The 24,910-nt window shown below is 43.6% G+C and overlaps 1 protein-coding gene across 7 annotated transcripts in view; it reads left to right on the forward strand.

Moving 5' to 3' along the window:
• The window catches only part of LOC110980221 (centromere protein P-like), a 124,427-nt gene that overhangs the window by 87,257 nt on the left and 12,260 nt on the right, over positions 1–24,910 (forward strand). For 2 of the 7 annotated variants that reach the window (XM_087138642.1, XM_022236684.2), the window contains exon 4: positions 2,100–2,177. The exons of the other annotated variants lie outside the window; for them this stretch is intronic. The gene's annotated coding sequence lies outside the window, so the exon portion shown is untranslated. The remainder of the gene's footprint in view (positions 1–2,099; positions 2,178–24,910) is intronic. 7 annotated transcript variants of the gene reach the window in all.

Raw genomic sequence — 24,910 nt, forward strand, 5'->3', positions numbered from 1 at the left:
CCTCAAACATCACCAGCACTGTGATTCTCTGCCAATTATGCCTCACTGTAAATAAGACACGGGAGTCTGAAATTACTTCACGCAAGTCCATTTTCTCTGTTGCCAGTTTTGGCACCACTTTGACGGTGGTCGGCAGTCGGCAGGGGCAAAATGACATTGCATGAGTTTCGCTTTCTGCTTCAACACTTTTTTTGTATGATGAGGTGTTGTTGTTGAGTCTCTTTACCATGATTTTTCCTGGTCAAATGTTTAAATGTTTGTAATTGTCGACACGGGCTCTGTGAGCGATGGAGCTGGAACAGAGGCGTCACTTGCAATCATCTTTCACGTGAATGGGTTCTTGCGTAATAATTTAGCAGTTCCTGCTGGCACCGACGCACAAGTTAAGACTGTTCGGCAATACTTTGTCCCAGAAGTGCTTTCTGCAGAGAGAGAGAGAGAGAGAGAGAGAGAGTTGGCACGATGGACATTTCCCAGTACTCCCCAAAGAAGAGACGATCACGGATTTCGGAAGTCAGGTCAAATTCTGGCAAATATGTGTAACTGAACATTGTCTTGTTTTCTTAGGTAGGACCCCCCCATCAAGAAGTGTTTGGTCTTGAACCACGTCTAGCCAAACTCAAAACGATCCAGTGGCTCGTGTGTCGTTGCCAAACCGGCAAGATGTGGTACTAGTGGTATAGGAGTAATGACTACTTGAATAATTGCCGAACCAGTGACTTGCCATTAATGTTCTGCCCACATGGCATTGAGCCTTGCCAACAGGTGTTTTCCAGCACCTCAGCCAACCTATTTTTATGTGCAGAATGATATTATTACCCAGACCGGAAATTGTTCTAATTTCCCCTGAAGTATTACCAAACGATTTTACAGATTTTTAGGGGGGAGGGGACTACATTGGCGTAATATATTGGTCAGTGAAGGCTTAGGTGTCTGGGGTCTAAAGGTAAATCATCTTGATAGAGGAAAACATTTGGGGATGTTTAGAGAAGTCACGTGACGTCGATTGTCACTGTCACAGCTGCTTGTTCAACCTGGGGGCATGATGTCTAGAGTGCCGTGGCCGTATTTCAAGTCGTTTGTTTTTCCAGACTTTGGCGAGTGAAAGGCCTTTATACTTGTGTGGTTTTGTTTTGTTTATTTGGAAGACATTATAATCTGTTGAGATGGATAACTTTAGCTCATCACAGATTTGGCGTTGTTTTGTAAATTTTGTAGCAAAATCAGTCAGACAAGTGAGCTTTCACCTCAACCGTATACGGTGTATGGCGTATAATGCGTTTTCTGTGCATTATCTGGCCCAGCATCATCCTCTGTGAGGTCTCAGGCGTTTCATACGAGCATGAAGAGTGGAAAGCATTTCCATCGAGTGAGAGTCTCGCTCGGAGGAAATATTTACCCAAAGCCATGACCCCTCCACGAATTGTATGTACCCCAAAACAATTGTAAAGCTGTATTGTGGCTGGCCCTTTTCAAGACGTTATGTCAAATTTGTTTCCACCAGGCAGCAGATCAAGTGAGGCCGCATGTCGGTTCCGCGTAGTCGATCCGTTCCGCCAGGCCCTGCATTGGGCCGTAACGGTGCTGCTTTCCCCGGCGCCAGTTTGTTGGTTACAACTGTATCTTGGTCATATAAACTCGCGATATCATAACCAAAAAACGCTGATCTAGGCAGTGTTTTCCATGATTAATGTGTTTTGTCTTTCAAGCCCTTCCAGTGCTTCTTCCAGAACCCAAACTAAGCCCAGGGGTATTCTTCTTGATGTAATGAATGGCCACCTTGCCTCTCCCCCACTATGAGATAGGTCCCCTTGTCCCCATCCCCTAAAAAAACACACGTTTGTTGGACGCCACTTAGGTACCAGTGACGAAAAAATAAAAGTAATACTGTTTGTTGACTCATTTTTTTGATATTAGTACGATTTTAGTTTTACACAGGAAAGCTCCAGAAATCAGACTGGTGATTGTAGTATTAAGACATACGTGGACAAAGAATTGACGCAGGCAGTGCACGGTGTCAAATGCCAACATGGGTTTGTAAGGTGTGATTTGAGTAATTAGAATACCTCTCATTTGTGGGTTTATGTTTTCTTAGTCAGAAAAAGCAACCGTTAAGGATTGGTCAGCAAATAAGATAAAGGAAGATTTCGACCCTCGACTGAAGTCACTCGTCAGAGGTGAGTCTTTATTGCCACTGATTCGTCTGTGGCTTCCCCGTCACTTTGTCATGAAATATGTGCGTGAAAAATTGACCGGGTGACGATCGTTTCATCGGCTATATATCGGGTTTAAGGTCAACCCCCCTCCGAATACGCTTTTTCCTGTAAATTTCACAGAGTGGGATCGAACTCTTTAATGGCCTACGTGCATTGGCTTTTGGAGCGCTGTCGTTTTTGTGCAAAAGGCTTGGCTGATGAATACCTCACCAGCGACGCGATGATATCCAGGCAGCATATGCAGCAAGGTATGAGACGGAGAGAACCCCCCCCCCTTCTTTGTGTTGGTCATTGTCTCGCAGGAATCTGGGGAATTCCTTTCAGACATCTTGGGGGATGTGTTAAGTAACAATAGTCTGGAATGTGTATGGGGATTGAACATGTTGGGGGGGTACCCCTCGGTCTCATTTCTTGCTGGGTATACCAGGCAATTGACAAATGAATCGGGGACGCATGAAGTAGGAGACACGTTGGTTAACACCTCTAAGTTTGGAATCTAAAGAAAATATGTTTTCTCTGATTTTATCTTTTCAAATAAATATGGAAGCATCCAATCGAACGCAGTGTCCTTTGTCGTCAGAGCTTAACTATAACAAGCTAAAAGGGTTTTTTTCTGTTTGTGCCAAGATGCGAATGCTGAATGTAGATTGCGTCACTCAGATAAACAGGGAAAGCAAGGGGAACCCTCGCCCTGTGTTCGTAGTGTATAAACCCTTGTGCATGCCAAACAATGGCTGCAAACAATTGCTACATGCATTGTTTGAGAAAAAATATCTGTTAATTAAGGCAGAAGTTAACCACCATTTTGAAATTTACAGAGCAGTCAAGGGCAGTTGGGGTCTCAAGCAACAATTGTTCTGTATTTATGGCAAAGTGGTGATCCCGTGGTTGGAGATACATGTACATTTATACGGAAAATAGTCCTCCCATAATTTTCACCTACGCACTCCCGTCAACTTTGAAAAATAACCCCCATCTTTTAAGCCGAAAATGCACGAGAGCCACATCCAACATTATATCGCTCGACAGTTCCTGAAGGAAAAACAGCCTGCCGTGTGCGGTGAATCTCGAAGATTCGGCGTTCACTGCAATGTTCTTTGTTCGCTCTGAAATTAAATATCATTGAAGTGTGAGGCGTGTATCTGTCAAGCAAATTGAGCAAGTCGATGAAGGTTTCCACCCCAGGTTCTGCGTAACTTGTTTAACCCTGATGGGGCTCTAGGTAGGACTTTGCCCTCTTCCTGCTGCATCATCGCTGTTATCGTACCATGCATTTTCGTAAAGCTCTTCGAGGAATTTCTGAAGAAAAAGAAAGTTTTGACACATGCAGGCTATACTGAGTCATCTTACGTTTTCCACTAAATCGGCCCAGAAAAAAGTGCCTATTCACAGTAGTGCTAAAACCACACCTACAAAAAGAAAATATCGGATGTCGTTAAGTTCACCTATGTTTTCAGTAAAATTCCTTTCTGGACTGCTAGAATCCGAAGCGGGAGATCCACGCCTTTATACCGTCAACCCCCCCCCGGTCAAAACACTGTTTGTGTGTTTGTGTTGATTTGCCTTTTTTATTCAAGTTATAAAAAGAACATAAGGGTTATTTCCATAGAGCGCAATATCTATCCATATGAAAAATAAATGAAATATTAAAGAATAAAATATTGGGTATATTGGGTGTACCCAAACAGAATTTTCACTGTGGCTGATCACGGTTGTATTCAACTGCAGGGATTTTAGGTAACCTGGTGCCGGGAGAGAGTGATTCTCAAAGGTACCCGTATGGTACTTTTTGCATTTTGGGAAAAAAACCCTTCTATCCCATCCCATCCCATCCCTTTCAATCCGATCCCTTCCTATCCAATCCTTTCCAATCCCATCCCATCCCCTCCAATCCCATCCCCTCCAATCCCTTCCCATCCAATCCCATCCAATCCTATTCCTTCCAATCCCATCCCCTCCCATCCAATCCCATCCCTTCCCATCCAATCCCATCCCTTCCCATCCCATCCCCTATCCTATCATCATTGTATCGTGTATCACCGTGAATCCTCTCATCATATCGTGTCGTATCATATTATGTTGCCATTAATCATTTCATCATCTATCGTGGTATTCTCTGGGAAATAATTCGCATGTAATAACCGGTTTTTTTCAAGTAGGCTACTCTCTGCAAACTGTATTTGAAACTGTGTTTTACACAAATAAGATTTCGCGCACGAAATTGCTAACACGTGCACATAGGCCTATTATGATATATCCCGAGAAGGGAAAGTTCAAATGTATTATAGCGGCTGAATTATGAATGGCCTTCGTATACATCTGGTATCCTCCTCAAATAAAGCATCGGAAGTGACATAATGAAAAATTATTTCCCCCCTTTTTTTTCTTTTTTTTCGTTTTCACTGTACTTCCATTATGTGTAAGGTTTTTTAATCTTTTTACTCCGGTGTTTAGTTGTGTCAACTCAGTCGAGATAGGCATCAGATGATGGCGCCAGAAATGACACCAGCAACCACAATCTTTTTCTCTCACTCAATTGCATTTGAAGTGGTCAAAATGGGCATTTGAAAAAAACATTAAAACGTCTTCCCTTGGTTTTGTTATTGCCAGAGGAAATACTTCAGACTAAATCAAATCTCTTTTTAAAGGCTGGATATAATACTGCATGTATGATGTAAATTCGACAATTAGCCCCAACAATACCGAACCAAACGTTTGAAAATGTAAACCTATCCTCAAATCGGCGCCAAACGAAAAACCATGCCCGGAAGTCTGATCGCGCTGTAACCGCGGTAACCTTGGCCAGGTGCAAGCGAGGGCTACCGCGATTTCAACTGATCATAGACTCCGTACAAGTCAGTAGACTAATTGTCAAGGACAAAGCGTTTTGATGCCGTCTTTTGCTTTGATTGTGAGACGTCAAAAAAGCGTTTGTAGGAGAAGAGGGGAGGAGGACAAAGTACTATACGAGAGTGGTTATGCGCAGTTCCTCCCTCCACGCCCCTTCGCGGCGAGAAAATCACGACCAAGCTTTGTTTGTTCTCGGCGTTTCGAATGGAGTCTAACTTGTACAAGAAATAAACAGCGTCATGGGCAATGAGCTTGCCGAAAACACAGATTGTATTCGCAGCCATCGGACAGCCGATACCACGGTGATTTAATCATCGGTAAGGACACTTGAAAAGTAAAATAAAAGGGGTGGCAGGCCGTTCATGGGATTGAGAAGTTTTTTTAAACAAACAAGGCCAGTGCGTGTCCTGCGTTTGTTTGGTTTTTTAACTTAAAGAAGACTTATTAGTCCTGGTTTTCGGTGTCTTGTAACAATAATTGGTATCTGCATTACGAACGAATGCAGGCACAGTGTTTAATAATGTGCAATCGGTTTGATGGCGATAAAGTTATTGTACTGCTGCTAGTATTGTAGAGACTGGCGGGCTGTGATTTTTTCTTATATCTGGTACAGTGCGTCTGCCATTCCAAGGGGCTTTAGACTAGAGTGGATTTCTCTATTGCACGGATTAGTTGATAAATCTCGAAGTTATGGGGGGAGCAAAGCTCCTCGCACTTAGTCAGGGTGTTAATAGTGTTAGATGCGATGGATTAAAGGAATTACACGTAAGCATAAAATAGTGTAAAGTGACTTCGTTTTCTAGAAATTAATTTTTGGTGAAGCTGGCTAAAAATACATGATCCTGAAAGTTTTTAGCAGTTTTTAGAGCGTTAACACAGTCTCTACAGGCTGTGGACCCGGAAACGATTGAGAGGGTACGTATGAAATCATCCTTGTTAGAAGTGAAAGTTAAGATTTTGTGCCTCTGAGCGTGGATCTCAGAGCGTAAATAAACACCGCATTATAGCGATGATATTTGATGAAAGCGTTGTATGAATCGGCCGGAGTACAATGTGGGCGGCCTGAGTGGGCCACTAGCAGGCCGTGTCATCCAACGGTGCGATACTGACAGCGACACCAAGTCTGCCACTTGGGCAAGGCCCACCAAGCTCGGGACGGTATCCCCCTTTGATATTGACCCCCGTATTTATCGCAGCTTCTGTAAACCCCAGATTGTTGTCGTTACGTTTAGGTTAGGGGGAAAGAGAAGGTGTGATTGATTGATGGCTGTTGGCACTAATCGGCACTAATGTGCCAAGGAGGGTCACAGGTAGGCAAGATCCTACCCCGAAAACCTCAACAATAGCAGAGGGGCTCCTGTGAAAACACACTTGTTGGAGACTAGATCATGGCATAAGACAACACACGGAAGTATAGCCCCCGCCCCCAAAGAGCAAACAGAATGAAAACTCGCCTTCAGATCTGAGAGCTTAGATGTCAGGGCTTTATTAAATTTTAGAACATAGAATATTCCCAGTGCTACTTTTAAAAAAATTTAGGCAATCACCACAGAGGTATATAAATTTTATTGATGTTCTGTTATAAGCACATGGTATTTTTTAGGAGGTCACAGGTCAATTTTCCTTGTCCACTCATGGCGTATTCAAATTCTGCATACATCTTAACGTACTCTACTCACATATCAAATGCAGCATGTTAAATGAGACACTTCGAAGTTTTTTTGGGGGGTGCTGTTCTTTTTCTCAGATTAGGAATTTTTTTCGCACAACGTGACGCTGCCCATCCCAACATAATATGGGATCTGTGCCGGTGCACGATACGTATAGAGATAACCGCTAAAGGTTCCATACGATTTGGGGAAAATAATAGTAAAACCTGTTGGTCGGGCAGAAATTATCAAGAAACAGGTGTATCTATATACTTGGTAAACATTGATTACAGGAGATGCACTCTGTATAGTTTTTATGAAAAATGACCTGGAATATATCAATATATGTATCAACTTCATTTCCATACTACAGTTTGGTAGCAAAAAATACTGCACCAGTAATAAAAAAAATCATAATCTAATTAACGTATAATTTTGTGTGCTTTGGCATGAAATCGTTATTTAAGAAAGATCAGAGTATAATGCTGTTCAGATATGATAAGGCTCACAACATGTACAGTAGTTACCAAGACAAACATGCATGGGGAATTCATGGGAACCGTGAGACATTGGGGTAAGACATTGAACTGATTGTCACATCACCTGGAGGCAGTCTGGGCCGACCCAGGACTGGACCAGGCCTCAGTCATCACCTGGATGCGGGCGGATATTTTCTGACTTTGAAGTCAGTTGGAATGTTCGCTGCCTTAGGGGCAATATGACTTTTTTGGTTTCACCTGTGCCACGTGCGACTTTTTAAAGGCAACTTCTAGCGTTTTATGAGACCTGAACTGTGAACCCCTAAGGATGAAAGTAGTTCCAACTTACAGGCCTCTCGTAAGCGATGCTGTCTGTGAATTTGTTTGGTGACGTTGATAAAAGTCCCTTTAATTCGACGGTTGGGCGATATTGGCTTTGTGCAGAGATTTTACGGTCGTATCATTGACATGTGACCCGCGTGTTACAGTGGCGATTGAAATTGATAGCGCCCTCTCTTGGTTGATGGCAGTCAGTTCTGAGAACATTCACTAAGTTTGCAAGTGAAGTATTGTAAAGTTACAATAGAGTTACGAGTTACCGGTACTTATTGTAGAATTCGATGCTCTCTGTGGAGATTGTATGGCAAGACACAACCAGGTTGTTCTTAACTCGTAATTGGTACAATCCTGGGTCACTGCCCTCGAAAGCAGGTCCCTGCTTCGCCAATCAAGGTTCAGAGGTCAAACCTGGCAGTCCCCCCCATCAAAAAAAATATGCCTCATCATCCCACCACATTCACTACTGATACTCGCCCCGACAAAAAATGCACTAATTCGATCAGACAGGTTTACAACTCGCTCGTGATTAGCTATAGTTCTCACGCAGTAATTTCGGAACCTTCTGAACTGAGAAATTCTCTGATAAGAAGAAAAAAATCTGTCCAGACGAAGGGTGTGAAACACTGCGGTCAGTGTGATCTAAGGCCGAGCCGCTGCCGCCCGCAGCGGTTCTTTACCTGCCCGTCCACGATTGCCGTTCGGCCTCGTATCTCGGACTTTCTTTTTACACCAGCCGTGAGTGGTCAGCAGCCCGAACGCTTGAGATGAAAGATTTATCATAACCCGACTGTTGCCGAACGCCGTTAATCTATGGGGGGAGGGGGTAATTAGAATGATCTTTGATTTTAGTGGCATTTACGACTTACCCGCGATATGAATTCGAGGAAGATTCGAGACAGTATTTAAGCTGTTAAACAGTTCTGCCGTGGATAATTAAGCCGGCAATATTCTTGAAAGCCTTTCTTTTCAAGTGTTACAAAGCGCCCTGACTTTGAATAACTTTTATCACTCACTAGGCCTATTCGAATTCAGAGGACGTTGTATTTTCGAACCTTCCCCCCCCCCACCCAACAAAAAATTACCGCTCGCTTGTAAACCTGCAATCGAATTGCTTTCCCATAAATCTTGCACTCTCCCAGTCCAGGACTGTTATGCGAAAACTTGAACCGAGGAGCTCATACATAACTTACAATCATTTACAAAGATAATTCCCATTTGTTCTTCCTTTAGCAACTTAGAGCATGGACGTCTTCCTACCTCCATGCTTAGAGCAACGGGGCTCATTTTTCATTGTTTTTAGATAGGCTTTAAACATCATGGACATATTTCAACGCAGCTGTTTGTTGTCATTAACGCGCTACATGAAATTCGCTTTTTGAACTTTATAGTCCTGATCAAGCAGTTGCATTACTGTTCCGATGACCATTGCCGAAATTGACAGACATGTCCTTATCAAGTTCTTTAGGGTTAGGGTTTGAACTTCTAGTTCTTTCATAATTTGTATGCACGAAATGTGGTCTGTTGATTCGATCCAAATTACCAAAAGTGTGGGCTTAAAAGTAAATTGGAACCTTGCATTAAAATTTAAATGGGACAAAACTATAAAACACGCATAGGAGGCCGACATCACACTTATGAATACACGTAGAGTTTCCAGTGTTGTTGCCATCATCAAGAAAAGTGTATGTTGAAAGCAGCGAACGCTTTGTCTTTGTTTTTTTCAAGTAATGATTCCTTTGTTGCACTGTTGATCAAAAACTAGTAATTTATTAAGATTTGCGTTATACAGTGCCGTGTCAGCATCTTGTGGGGGGTACATGCGTCGCAGCCAAGTCGGAGTTTTCGAGCCTCCAGTGAGTACAAATGGTGTCTTGGAGTCTCACATTCAATTATTGTTATTTTTTGTAACGGGAAGAATATTCTCTGGTGATAAACTCTAAAAGTGTGACGTGGAGAGCAGGTCCACCTGGGCCGGCGCGCGGGTCGCATGGCGACTGAGTTATGAGTGCAGTTGGCTCACCATGACACGAGTGACAATAATTCAAGTGCGTTGAGAAATGTTCAGGCGTACTTCTTATAATATTTACGAGTTACATAGTTGCGAAGGATGGTTGTATGTCTTTGGGTTGTGGGAATATTCCCAATGTCTGTGAGATTGGTACTCAACACGTTGCCAACTGCGTGATCTGAAGGAAGGGGATTTGTGCAGCATTCAAGGCAGGTGCGCTTGAGCCCCAAATTGTCCGTTGAGGCTGGGTGGGGGGGGGATAATGTGTCTTGCTTATGCTAGTGTACTTTGTTGAGTGCTGTTCATGCCTGCGTGTTCCAAACCTCATTGGAGTCATTGGTATCTGTTTGCCCTGTCGAGGCTTTGCGTGGTAGCCATCTTGCAGGGCAGTTGTTTTGTTCCACAGGGAAGCCTCCTTTGTGTGTATACTCTGTGGAACAAAAGCACTGGCCTGCAAAATGGCAGCCATGCAAACCCTCTATACACTTTACGGTTGTCCTGTAATTGTCACTTATGCTTCCTCACTCTCTTGGCAAGAAAAATCACCACTGTTCTCCTAGGAGTACGTTAATGTTTAAATCAAAATACATGTAGTTGGTCTAAAGGTTTAGGGTAAATGTCTGTTTCTCGCAAAGTGCCCCCAGAAATTAACCTGCTTGCATTTTGATCGTCTGTAGTAAGTCAACGGTGGGGGAATCATTTCAAGCTTACCTAACTTAATCACATTTTGAATGAGCCACTGTGATTGGGGAACTTCAAAACGGGAAACAAAATTTTGACCCCAAAAATCTTCATGAATCTCGATAGCTAGACGCCAGGCCGCAGTTCTTTCCTGAGGGGAAGAATCAGACTAAAGATATTAACCTCTTACAGCTGAACTTTGGAATCCTTGCTGACACGGGCTCTTGATTCACGACATACGGTGCGGCAACGTGACGGTACTGACAAGTCTGCCCGGCACAGCCGAGGCGACGCGTCAACATGACACCGGCGCAGATGTATTAATTTCATATTTTCGTAAGGCGATACTCAGCAACAATTTTTGGAGAAGGCGGTCGGGTGTGATGGGGAGGGCGGGGGGGAACTAAACTGTGATTTTCCACCCTGTTTAGGTTTGGCCGCCAGGGGGCGCTTCTAAATTGGTGCGGGGATTTTGAAATGTTGCAACACAATACTTTCCCCACAGACTTCCGATCATTTCAGACAGAGGACCCCAAATGCCTCTTTGTTGGGACAAAATATTTTAAATAAGAACAGTAAGTCATCTTTTGGCGGGCCTAAATCGCTACCAGCCAACACTTTGCGATCATCAGATTTCTGCCCTTTTTTGAGAGATTTAAGGCATTTTAGAGCTCCAGTTGTGATCGGAACTGCTTTGTTTTCATATTTGGTGTACTTTCAGCATCAATCACACAAAACATGTACGCTTCCATGTGGGGTTTGACTTAAAATCGCTTCATGCGAACAGTAGCCATTATGGTCGTTTCATCATTTCAGAAGTGGCCAAAATACACTGGCCAAGTAGTTGACGAATTTATGGTGAGGTCCCAGGGAAAAAAACAATTTAGCAGGGTTGAGGCTTCAGAGGTCTGTGATGTCACCAGTGTGCCCTCCTCTAGCAGAATTCATCTCAGGGTTGTCAAGGCGTTGCGTGATGTGCATTTTTTTTAAACGCCCGGCCCTGGTCGTGCTGTTATTTGGCCTCGTTTGCGTTTCACGTCACGCGTCACGGTCACGTCACGGCCATTCGCGCGCGTCATGGGTAAGGTGTGAAATAATGTAGTGACTTAATTGACAATCAACACGATTTTAAGGATTTCGTGAGAAGTGTCTTTGTACACTCGGAATTGAAACAGTTGAAAAAAGTAAGAGCGTACAATAGGGCCTGTTGTCAGTTTTCAAAAATCGCATCTCACTCGTTTTTAGATTGTAGATGCAGTTTAATAGAGCTGGATAATCATAATGCATACAGGAAAAGGGCTGTATCTCTTAAAGTGATCCGAGCCTATGTATGTAAGACGAGTCTTCTATTTTTGACAATAATTTTGTTGCATAGGCCTACTAAAGCGAAGAAGTGTTTCTGTTAGACCCCTAAGTGCTGCCCACAATGCTTATTTCCTGTACTTTGCTTTGAACACAACTACCGTGTCTTCTCCGTTCCTCGTCATTTTGTCTGCATTCAAGATTCATCTATCTCCACTTGCGTGAAAGTTTTGCGTCAACACGCTAAGGCAGTTACGTTTACCGCAGTCTATCGAGCGCAAAGTCTCTTGTTCTAGTTGCTGCTGTTCGAATCCCTTCCGAGCTGTAATCCGCGGATAGGAGATGTGGCCGATCCTGCTGATTCCGTGCAAGGTTTCCCCAATGATCGTTGGGGTCATTTTTCAAGTTATCCTATCCAATGTAACGCTGTGTAAGCGCTCCTAAATTACATAAATCTGCGGACAAAATACCAGGAATAAATAAATCACTTCGTCTTATATCCCAATGATTATATTGAGTTTACCAGAAGAGTGAGTAAAAACTGACTTTTCCCGCTCTCCCTGGGCTCGTAATCCTGGGGCCTTGGTTTTTTTTCACCAAATTCCTAGGCTATAAGTCTGCCCCTATTCGTCCCATCGTAACATCATCAGCTCGTAAATCGGTAATCCGGAGGAAAAAAATTGCCGGTCGAAATTACGGTTTTTAGGGGGCACGGTGGCAGACGATCGAGGGTCGAGACGCCGTGCTGCACCGCAGGTAAGCCGGCGCCTCGCTCGGTTCGAGACTATAATCCCGTAACTCAGCACCCTTACCGTGACGGGTGAAGGCTGTAAAAAAAAAAAAGAAGAAAGGAACCTGATAAATTATCCTCTCTTAAATTCATGCATATAAGCACCCATAATTACCCGGCTTTCTTCACCAATTATTGCAGCTATTTTACTTTAATGAAATTGTCCTCTTTTTTGATCTTGAAGGGGTGTATATATCCCTAGTAGCCGTTGATTTAAGGGGCCTCGTGAGTTCCCGTGAGGTGAGGAGAGGACTGAAGTCAGGTTACCCGATGTCCTGTCGGCCATTGAACTAAATTGCTTCTTGTTCCTCCCTCTTTCCGTACCCATTTTGTAAAAGTAATCAAGCGACTTGGAAAACACAGAAGTTCGAGAACACACGAGATCTCTGTGGAAACAGGGATATTGCCTAAATATTCTTCGGGTGTCGGTGTTCAAGGGCATTTCAGCGAAGTTCTTTAAGTAGTAAGTTTGCTCTCATTATAAGCATAAGGGATAGGTTCAAAGAAGAGCCTATAGTACCGGTATGGTAACAAAATCATTTCCTTTTTCGTCTGCCTGAAGCCGTAGCACTATTTCGAACACACGTAAATCAGGGAAAACCTCGAACTTTTCTCTGGCTATCAAAATTCATGCTTTGAATTTCTTAGCAGGTGTGAAAACAATGGGATATTTCCTTTCCTCAGCGACACTTTAGTTTAACGTGAACTCAGTTTTACTGTAAAAGAATTAGTTGCTGTGATTTGACAAATTAAAACACAACACCTTTGGTTTGTCGGAAACGCAGGCGCTGTAAGATGGTACAACCGTAATTGCTGTCTCGGAAATTAAGACAAATTCTTTCTCATGGCGTGCGCTGTCTGTCATTTTGTACTCTTATCCCCATCGAATATCGGTTCGAGTCGAGAGTCCGTGTAATTACGCTTTGCGATAGTATCGATTCCCCCCCGGGGGAGAATCGACTCCCTCGGGGGAGGAAGCGTCACTCATAATCGTTTCATCGACGGCCCCCGGTCTGCCCTGCAGTCACGGGGCCGGCCGGCCGGCGCTCTCGATTATATTAGCGGTTTGCAGGGCAGCGGCGGAATCGAGGCCAGAATTATTGCGATTAATAGAATGCCGATGACATGTATGATATCCCTAGCCCTTGTTTAGATTATGTCCCCGTGCGAGGAATATGTCTTAATCATTTTCTTTTCAGGCGCTCGGCAAGTTTAATGCCGTCCAGGGTCCGGGTGTGGCCTTGTAATTGTTGTATCGAGACTTCTTCCCAACTTCGCACATCGCAGGGATACGGCTTTTGCAAAATCTAACAGCAAACGAGAGAACCGAATCGTTTTAGAGCCATATAGCGGTGTACTAGATATTTTGGTCTGTCCATTTCTTGAGAGACTGGGCTTGTAAGGAAACCTAAATTCATTTTGTTTGTAAAAAAAAATCAAGCTGTATGGCGAGTCTTACGCTGTTAGTCTGCTTCGGATTTTTTTTGTAGTTTTTCTGCACAAGTTCAGCACTTTCAAGCTGAGCGGTTTAGGCATTACTCAAGAATATACGACTGCTTAGACTAATGCAACTGATATGGGCGACTCCTTTTAGCACTGAAACTGGGGTACGAACAAAGGGAACCTGTAGCAATGGGCGTAGCGATGGGGGTGGGTGGGTGTGGGCACCCCCAGTCATTAATTCCAGTTGGCAAATAGAGCTTCGGTCGTCAAATGAATCCAAAATTGGTACACGAACGATATAGGTTGTTTTCCCTGAAGCATGAAATGAGGCGTACGGATTAACATTTTCCGCTCTTTGTGAATTTTACACGTTGCAACGTTGGCGAACACCAACCCCCCCCCCAAGAAAATGCTTTCGCTGCGCCCCTGGGACTACCAGAGAGGAGCTTGTGAACGTGAAGAGTGAAATTTAAAACAGGATATTCAACCTTATACGGTTTTTTTTTTCATTTGTAAAATTTATAGTATTTATATTTTTATTTTATTTTACTATATATTTATATTTTTACTGTATTGTGCTGTGTTTGGTTTTAAATGTGTTGTTTTATATGTGCTGTTTGTGGTGTTTTAAATTTCTTTTACTAATTTTACTTAACCGTTTACTGTTTATTTTCATTCCATTGTGATCTTTTAAAATCTTAGTATTGTTAATTTGTATTTTATTTTTAAAGTAGGCCTACATTCAATTTAATGTAGCTTTTAAAGTTGATTTTCTTTAAATGGTATGACAGGGCCTTATGGAAGGCCACCGTTTGGGCGAATAAGCTTCCATGGATGTGAGTGCGCCCTAATAATAATACAAATAATAATTATGTCCCCTTTACTGCCTTTCCCCCGTTGAGCGTTTTCCTGTACCCAAGGCTTATCTGTTTCGTTTGTAATTTTACTATGGGAATATACTTGACGGGTTAATCTTCATTTTAGGGAAGGGGCACAGTCGTTGTGCTTGTAGACTTGAGCGGGTGGTACGATGGGTTAGGGTGGCCTCGTGTCTGGTACAAGCCAGCGAAGAAAACTTGTTGGAAGAAAGCGTCTAGTTCTATTGCGTTCGGAAAAGCCTTGGACACCATCCTCTCGAGAGTTGAATCCCACTCGGTATCCAATACTCGGGATTTCTCACATCAGTGATTTCTGCTTTCTCGTGAAAGCCAGAAACAATGAAGCATCAAGGTAATGGCGAAATCAAGGAAAAGGTGAAATATACATGGTGCAAAACTGGAAATCCTATTAAATGGCTGGAAAAAAACAATGTTCTTCATTTCCCTTAAAAAACACACAATACTTCTCTGTCCCAAAGTCACTGCATCATTATACACCCCCTGCATCCTCACAGCGTGAGTGCCATAACAGCCAACACAAATCATTCCACGAGCCACGGCACAGAGCTAAAGGGAAAAGACAGCGAAAGAAAAAAAAAAACACTTTCGAAAACAGTGGGGGTGCAACCCGTTAAAGCAGCGTGACCGGACATAATAAAAACACACACACTGAAAAAAAACGCGTGAAATCAAACCCTAAATTTCAGGCTTGAAAAATGAAACGGGTACTCTCCCTCCCAGGGATTTCGCCACCATTTGTTTTCCTGATTTTCATCTCGCTGTCGAAACATTTCGCCTCTTGCTGAGTTGTGACTTCTACAGAAGGCCTTCTCTTTTTTTCCCCCTAATGCTCACAAACAGAAGCCAATGTGGTCGTTCCATTAAATGTTCCAGTTAACAATCGGAGGTTCGAAGCTTTTTAAATTTGGGATAATTTATTGCCTCCCTTGGGGAGTCGACCTGAATTAGATTGTGTTTGTTGGAAGTTTACCGCGCACAGGCCTGGAGACCGAACGTAAAATAATGTTCGTTTTGTTCTGAAGACACATAGGAGCTTTTCAGTAGGATTTTAATTTTCTGATTTTGACACCTTCTGTTCATTTTCATGTGTATCTTCATGCATAAATTCTCTTGTTCGAGAGCTGCATGTTCTTTGGGTTTATTGCCAACAAAAACGCACAGTACTGTGTCCATCGTCAAAGGATAAAAGAACCCGACCCTTGACCTCCAATTACATCTCGCCCCTATTTATCCCTCAATGCTTCGTGGTCACATAAGGAATTAAACCATACCAGAGAGCACCACCCGAGTTCGCGGACGGTCCTGAAAACGTGCGTCACTCAAGACTTCTCGAGAGCAAAATCCTCCTCTTCAGCCCGCCTCGGGCGGTGTGTGGGTTACATTCTTTTCAACGGCCTCTACCCTGAACCTTTAAGGGGAAAAAAGCTCTCGATGCGTCTTAGATTGAAAACTAGAATTCGGAGTTTCGGTGGTTTTACGGTTGTTCCAAGGACAGCTCCGGAGCTCGTGACGGATAAGGTCCGAGAGATCTTGGCCGTGCATCGTCCGCAGAGGGCCCTGATGTCGCCCCAGGATCTCTCGGTACATTACCTAGCTTGTCACGGTGGGAGTGCCGCCGGCGGCCGCAGAAAGCCGCCACTACTCGGGGAGACTCTTGCACTATTCCGTAGGAAAGTGCTGCGTCCTCAATTGTTCTTTCAATATATCCATTTGGACTCTCTTTTCGAGTGAAAACATGCCGATTTTAGGTAGTAACTTGGCTTTAATAACTTTTACTCGAGCGTGATTTGAGAAGATTCTGATGTGACAGTACACTTTCTCTTGACGTAGTTTTCCAAGATACTCTTTTAACCCCAGGAAACGGATGGAAGGAGCACTTTCTTTGGCTGGAACCAAAATGTGGAAGGATTTCTTCCTGTAATTTTATTGATTATGAACTTGGCACGCTCGAGTATGAGGGGATTAAAACAATACTTGGACATCTTCCCTTTCGTTATATTTTAAGAATGAAACGCAGCCTTTGCCCTTCGAGGGGATTGGCCTCGTATCCCCGTCCGATCCGCCAATAAATTGGCCACATAAAATTGCGTTTCTTGGTTTGACCAGCACTGAGGCGTGTGGCAACACTTATGAAAGAGCTGCAAACCCAATTTTCCTGAGTAATCTGCTCCGAGCAGGAACAAAAGAGGGCGTGTTTTTAAATGAAATTGACGGTCCTTTGGTAAAATTGCTCTCCGTTATTATAGACTTATGGAGGTCAATGTTTAGTACTCACTCATAGGTGCGCAAGTTTATACGTGTTTGACGCGGAGCACGCTGAGTATACGCGCAACAATTTTAGTCTAAGTAGGGCCGTTTTCCAATACTCGACTTGGGCTCCGTCTCGGGCTTCAACTGTTTTTTACTTGCTGTCTTTGAGGTTATAAGCGCAATAGTAAGTCGGATAGCACCACAAAACATCAAGTAAGATGCAAAAGAGCCAAACATTACAGTATTTCAATTTAAGTTAAACGCTTCAGCCTCACAACGAGGATCGGTTTCCTACACGACGCCTGAGACGGAGACGAAGTTGAGTATTGGAAAATGGTGGTCTTCGCGTGCACGCCGATGGCGTTCAAGAACCCGCTTGGAAACCTTACTACCCACCTGTCTTTGTTCTGTCGCTTGGGGGTGCACTTCAACTCGGGGCGGATTGGCTGTTCAAGTTGGCATTGCGCCCGCGCCCTTTTGTTCGACATGCGGCCAGTGGAGAAAACGTACATGTTAATTCAGGATACCGGGTGGAGGGTTACGGCGGCAGGCCGGCAGGCCATCACGTACGATGGTCCATGCGCTATGGTTATGAGTTCAATGTACTGATTGACTGTGGTATGGGTAGTGAGTTTCTACGGGGGTTTCCAAGCCCCTTTATGATACGTCGGATCATAGTCGGATCGATAGTCATAGGGCATTATTCTGTTCCTAACTTGATACCACGGCAATACATCAGCCTTACTGCACTCTTATGTTTTTGGTAGCCGTTCCAGTTCCCGCCACACCCAACACCCCACCCCTTTCCTGCTATTCTAGACCTCTCCATCATCTCGTTTCCTTCACAATAGCCTGCTGTCGCTCACGGCGTGTAACAGTTGGCGCGGTAGCAGACGACACCGCAGGACAAAACCTGTTCCCAATAAGTCCTCGCTAGAATCCGGAGAAGATAGTCATGTGTGACATGAGTCTGCGTCTGCTTGCGCGCACAAACAGAAAAAAAAATAGCCTCCCTCCGGAATTTACAGCGAGTTTATATTCTTTTCACCGTCTTGATTTACTGTATAGGAATATGATGCGATGACTGATGTTAGCGTGATATTCTGCACGTATTCCACTGGCGAACGGAGAATTGGAAAAGAAAGAAAAAAAAATTGCTCGAGAATATTTCTGTCGTCGACACGCCCTTGCAACCAGTCGCCATTTTGACCCCCGGCGCAGTGTCTGTTTGCGCACATTTTTTACATTTTCTGACGACGATTTATATGACATTAAACTGTTGATATACTGCATATTTGTATAGATGAGGCATGGTATAAATACGAGCGAGCCGCTGTCTCGTAACTCAATCCGTGTTCTGTATTATATCCGAGATTTTCTTTTTCTTATCGACACAGTGAATTCATTTTAAAGGACTTTAAAGGGGAAGGAGTTTCCGAACAGTTTATTTGACAGCCTTGGCTACAATCTTGATTCAGATCAAATTTTAGGAATTGCACAGTGATGGTTAAGAAATCGACTGTCTGAAGACCCTACATGTTGAAGTTTTTGAAAGGCTGTTCAAACTTTTCCCCAAATCGTATATATGATACAATTTTTGGCGAAAATATAATGCCCAAAATGTTTCGCCATTTTGGGATTTTTTTTAGCGAGACTCAATCTGAAAGATGTTCGGATCGCTACCTTCTTTCTGAATGAAACAGACAGTGTTCAGCTTTTGCAAAAATTATGATAGTTTTTCAGTAATACCCCAAGATATTTTCAGTGACAGTATTATCCTGAGAATAGCCAGCTCCTCACAATTTGGATTTTTTATTGTGCTAATTAGAATCGTATCAAACAAAGCTTCGAATCTACTTCAGTAGGCCTAAATGAACTACTTTTCAAAATGCCATCGACTGAGGAGAAGGTTAAAGCGTTTGAGATGATTATTCAAGAGCGCTGTCTGCATCGGTTCTGTTACAGCTGTAGGTCTTTCCGGAAAGAATTTTAACGCTTGCAATTTCAATCGTGTTGAGTCTTGAGACTGTACCGAGTGCTTGCGTCCATAGTTTTTTTCTTTTCGGAAATCTGATCAAAACCGCCGGAAGGAACCCCGTGTTGTTCCATTCTAACTTGCCAAATCCTTGTAGAACGGAGAGAAATCCTGAGATTTACAACGCTAATGTGTCGGCCATCCTGCAGGGGTACTAGCGTTAGTTTTTACCCAGTCGAGCCACATTACAGCTGAACCCTGCTTTACCGTACCCAACAGGTGATATCTCGTGGGGCATCGAGGTGGCCCAGGCCCCGTCGACTCCCAGCCGGTGTGCGGCAGATAACGCACGGGGCCTTAGGCAGACCGCCCGTCTCTAACAGTTAAGATTTATTTCGATCGATTGCAATCAATACACAGAAGGATTGAGGTTGTTTCCGATAGATCCCCCTATGGCCCTGTCAAAGGGGGATATCATAGCGTATGTTTGGTGTTTGCCAGAGTTTGTAACCGTAAACCGTTGGCAATGTTACACGGTAAATTACTCTCCAGTTTGCATCGCGCCATATGGGTCGGCTGAGAGTCTTATTTTGTCATTGTTTACTGCTCTGTTTGTTTGCTTGTCCTTGTTTTAATCCACCCTCCTTTGGTTCTTGTATATCTTCCCCGCCCCCAATTATCCAGGGGCCACACTCACCAGAAGGTAAACGTTTACACAGTCAGTAAGCGGATTTTTTTTATAGAATTGGTAATAGCCAAATATACTCGACAATGAGACCATGAGATTTTGATGAAGTATATTGCAATACTATTAAAATGTAGGTTGCTTTTTATTTGTGATTTTGTGCTACAAAAGTCGGTTATTCTTCGACGATGGTCAGGGACTGGATTGAAGAAGTGGAGGTTGTGCATGTCAAACTAGTTTGTGTAGATTTACCATTTTCGTACGTGAGCGTTCGTGTGAAAACGGGTCCCTTGCGATGAAGGGCCTGCCTTCGAAACATACAAGTGGTACTTTGCTTATCTACTTAAACTGTTGCTTCAGCGCCTTTGGATACATCTTAATTAATAAAAGCATTGTGGCATGAATATTGTTCCTTTCTTTCTGTTCTCCTCCTTGGTTTCTAACGTTATTTGTTGAATGTCAAATCGGACTTGTGCCGTGACCTTACCTGGCCAATCAATTACTTCCTGTTCCTCCAATTGGCAAAGAAAATACTTCTTGATCTCCCAGATCTGCCAAATGAGCGAACTTCCCTTTGCTGTATTCTCTGGGAAGTTATTAATTGTAATGCGAAACCAAAAACCCGTATTAATAGATCGAGTTGCAAAGGGCAGAGGTGTGCCATCGGAGAAGAGCACGCCTTCGCCTCCAGAGCATGTAGGACAGAAAGCCTTTGCTGCGGTGGAGCCTGGTTTTTAGTCAGCGGTAATTCGATCAGTTATTAAGCATGTTCGTTCGCGCTCGCTCCCTGCAAACGGGGGGTGGCGGTTACGCTTCTACTGAAAGACGCAATTTAGCCTAGCTGTCTGAGGGAGGATGCGGAAAACGAGTGTATCCCATCTGTTGGAATTGCTGCAATTAATTTCGATTTGAGCGACTTGTTGTGAGGATTGTTGCGACTTCATGTACGATTTAAATTCACCACCACATTTTATGCTTCAGTTGGAACGCTACAGGGCTGACTGTGACATTTCGAGAAAAAAAAAGAACTGACCGAATGTACAATGTTGCCTCACGAGCGCAGAGCCACGAAGCTAAAGTTGGCCAAGAAGCCTGAACAGATGCTTGGCCTGTTATGATTAATGTAATATACGATTCGATTCGGTGCAGGTGCCACCTGGCGTCATTATTTCAACACCTCAGTTTTGCCATGTACTCGTTTTTCCGTGATTATGTGAATGTAGTCTGCAAGAGTCGCTTATAGCCTTCATTTCTTTTTTCAGAAATCACAGCAACACATGACGATATTATAGTAATCGGAAGGTGTTCCCTTGATAGAATGTTAATTGCGCCCTCTTTTGGCAGAAGGTCGAAACATTTGACGAAAATGAAACAACTTCCTTTTTTCAGAATCGAAAATCATATTCTTTTCCTCGTCGGGAGAAATCTTGGAGCAAAGGACTAGACAGTGCGTAATCACGGAGGCCAGTCTTACGGACGCTATAATGAGCGACCACAGACGCCTTAAGTCGAAACCTCCGCTCGCCTCAATTTCAACCTTTAAAAACTCGATACTCTTGTACGAACTCCCCGAATGAAAAGACGGGTAAACAAGGATCGGGTTTTTCAGGTACAGACCATGTCTCCTCTTCTAGCACGGAGTTCGACCTCAGCCCATTCACTCTTTCCAATAAATGGGTCATTACTAAGCCGATTTTGCAATAACTACAGTAATGGAATCACTTTGTAAACTAATCTGGAATGACTCGGCAGGATATGGTGAAATTTTCAGTCTTATGACGCCTCTGCTCCTGTGCAGTGCATAATTAGGCCTGTTGTCGAACTGCAGCTTTCATTTCATTCTTGGCCTTTTTACACTTTTGTTCAGAAGTTTTCCCCCTAAAACTGACTCAATTTCAACTGTATTGGTGCGTGGACATTATTAAGGATCCAACATCATGCTTCTCTATCAGAAGAGATTGATAATGCGCTGCAGCCCAGCTCAGTCACTGTATAGTTTGTTAGATTTAAATATTATTGTGTCTTACCATTGCATGGGTTTATAGAAGAAACAAAAATTGATTTAGTTTTTCTTTGCCCATGAGAACGCTAGTTCCCTGAAGCCTGTCAGTTAAAGTCTACAAAAATCCAACCCCTCAAAAAGGATTTGAAAAACAACGCAACTTCCAAGTTGTCTGGCTTGACTCCAACTTTCGGTCTCCGCTGGATTTTCCGACAGTTTTTTTTCCCCTGAAATGTTAATAAATAAAATCGAGAACGAAATCTAAAGCGATACATTTACCGTTAATGGCTCCGCGGGGAGTAGTATAGCGGGCACGAGGGCGCGGGGAAATGCCGGCCGTCGCATGCAGTGCTGGGTCACTCGACCGGGCCGTGTCTGCCTCGGCTCCCCCGTCAAGAAGACCGGCGTGTCTCGATCATTACGTGATTTACGGGACTGTCCCCGCAGACACGGCTCGTCAAAACCGCGCCTTCATTTCTCCCACTCCCAAATTTCTTTTAATTCCCTTCGCCTCGGGAGTCTTTGGCCAGATTTGTGGCCAGATGATATCATGTAAGAGTTATGGTTTGTTTGTGGTTGTGTGCTTACCAGAGTCAAGTTTAATGTGTACAGAGTTCACCCAAGCCAAAGTTCATCACCATTTCTAATCAAGTTCTTTGATATTTTACTAATTATTACAGAAATTAAACACTTTTGTCCAATTTATCTACTTTACTTATGTGTGGTGAAAGGAACTCACATGCTTAACCTTGTACGGAAGTTAAGGATTCTGTTGAAAATCTTTAAAATTAACTATTACTAAATCAATGTTATTTTACTAATAATAGACCTAATAACGTCTTCATAGAAGAATGGAGACGACCAAATATCGTTCCTGACATCTCCCAAATCTCCCTACAAAGAATCTTCCAATGTCAGTATGGTGTGGATGCAATTGAAGCATGGGCCTTTAAACACTAGTTCAAACACCCTCAAAGTTTTGTAGAATCGAACTGGAGTAATAATGCTGGAAGCTGTGAAAGTGTGTCCCAGGTTCGAACCCTACTCATGTGGCATACACCTGTTTGTTACATTATGCCATCACATTGTTGATCTGAGCCCACCCTGAAGCTAGCTGTTCCCCGCCGAAATTCAGGGAACCCGTCTCACTTTTTATGTCCCCGGTTAACGTTGTTGGGTACGTCTCCCTTCCTTCTCTCGGCCCCAAGCTTTTGACAGGCGCTAAATGAATCTGACAAGTTGTCCATGAGCACGCCACACGACCAGCGCGCCATCCTTCAAAAAAACAAAAAAAGGCACCACCGTCTCGTCCGTAATTTTAGCGCGATCGACCCATAATGATTTCATGTGTGGTCCGCTGCTCGAGACCTCTCCGTTGTGGTCGAGTGGTTTTCTCGGTAGGTTTATAATCACCGGTGTCTGTACACACACTGCTAATGATACACTATACAGTGACACTTCACCCGAAAAAATATCAAATTATCGTCGGCTTTCAGACATTTCCTGGGCACCTGAATGTATACCTTCCCAACTCCGAGGACTAGTGACTCGCCACCCATGGTTGTTTCTGTAAGCTCGTGGGGCATAGCATTGCTTGGCCCCGGCAGTGCGTTCGCTCTGTCAACACCACTTTTTACCACGAGAGTTTTAACAAAAGTGGGGGGAGGGGGGTTGCTAAAATCAAAACTTTGTGTCAAAATATTCAAAAGTTGATGGATTCAACTTGGTCAAGTGGTGGAGTTCTGGAGTGACGGGTGTAGAGTTGTGTCGTCCCAAGGGTAAAGACGTATTCATCACTCGTGTGCACCTGCTAGGGGGGGGGGCTTTGAGCTTTGTGGCCTATCATAACATCGGTGGCCAAATAATTGTGGCCTGGGTCTTGGCACCCTATATAAAAGGCATTTCAGCAATGGCTGCGGTCGAGACATTCATAAAATAATGTAATTACTCATCGCCATGTCAATAGTGCTGTACATACAGCGCTTGAACACGCAGACCACCCGTAGAAGTCGACAAGATCTAATCATTTATAACGATACATGACGACTGTCTACACACCTGTAACGCTGCATGCGCCACTTTTTTGGAGGGAACGATCGATGGGCCTGCCTCCAGTTCACTTAGATATAAAACAATGCCGACCATACAATGTTAATATCAACCAGGTCAGAGCAAACAAGCTCGAAATTGTTACTGTTATGTCGCAGTTATTATTCCTTTGTGGCGAGGCCCCCCCCCCCATCTCTCTGGAACTTAAATGACATGATAGAACGGTATTTCACGCTCAGTATTTGTCAGATTTGAAGCTTCAACTAGTACAAACCATGAAACTTGATCTACTTTTGATATTTCGAAATCATAAATTTGTTCCAGCGGTGTCATTTTTTATCATGATATCATCACAGACAGCGTCGCAGAAGAAAATTGCTGAAGAGTTTACGAAATAATTGCCAGCGCATGCATTTCGGCTTTCATCAGAATCGAATCTTTTTGTGCGCAGTGCATTGCAATAATAAATTCATAGACTTGATTGCAGTACGCGTTTTGACTGCCACAACTGTAGGAGGGCGCTCTCACCGTTCTCTGAGGGGGTTGTCTTCACCCGAAGACTTCCGTCTGGAGGTTTCATATTGCCAGTACCTTTCACAGCAATCCTGAAGCTTGTTCTTGTTCTGCCAGTATTCTTGCCATATGTCACACGGCATCGTGTGTGTTTCCCCTTAGTCCAGTTGCATGTTGGGCATTAAGGAACGGATACTCGGTGTCCCTTGGTAGGGGATGCTTTCGAGTTCGAGTTACCCGCCCCGCCCCTCCCTCTTTCCCCCTGGCTCCCAAGACGGCAGATCACTGTTTTGTGTGTATATTCTGTTGGTCGTCGGCGCTCTGTGGATTACTTGATTTGGGAAAACGAGGGAAGGAAAAACCTACTTTCCTTTCTCGATGCTGAATAATAGCGTAGACACAATGCACCGCGTGGGAAAACCATAGAGTTGTGCTGTCTGGAGTTGAGGGAACTAGTTATGCTTGTAACAACACGAGCGCATTACATCTAGACTTTCAGGAATTGCATTTTAACCCATGTTGAAAGGAGTTTCAATTTACCAGTCATCACTTAAATTGCGACACGTGTATGCTTATTCAGTTTCCCATGACGTGAAACTGTGACGGTTTCTGTAAAGTTTTAGAGTCCCGTGGAAGAATTTGTTGAAAGAATTTGGGGAATTGGTAGCAAATGTCGAGATCTTCCACTGTTGACTTCAGTACCGGTATAATGTGCTGTCTTGCTCAAGTTCCTTTAAAGGCTCGATCTGCACGATTTCTCTTTCAACGTTTTCGCCTCGA

This window comes from Acanthaster planci, linkage group LG07, assembly GCF_054643075.1.
Source record: "Acanthaster planci isolate LZ-2023a linkage group LG07, COTS_SCS, whole genome shotgun sequence".
In the NCBI taxonomy this organism is placed as follows: Eukaryota; Metazoa; Echinodermata; class Asteroidea; order Valvatida; family Acanthasteridae; genus Acanthaster; species Acanthaster planci.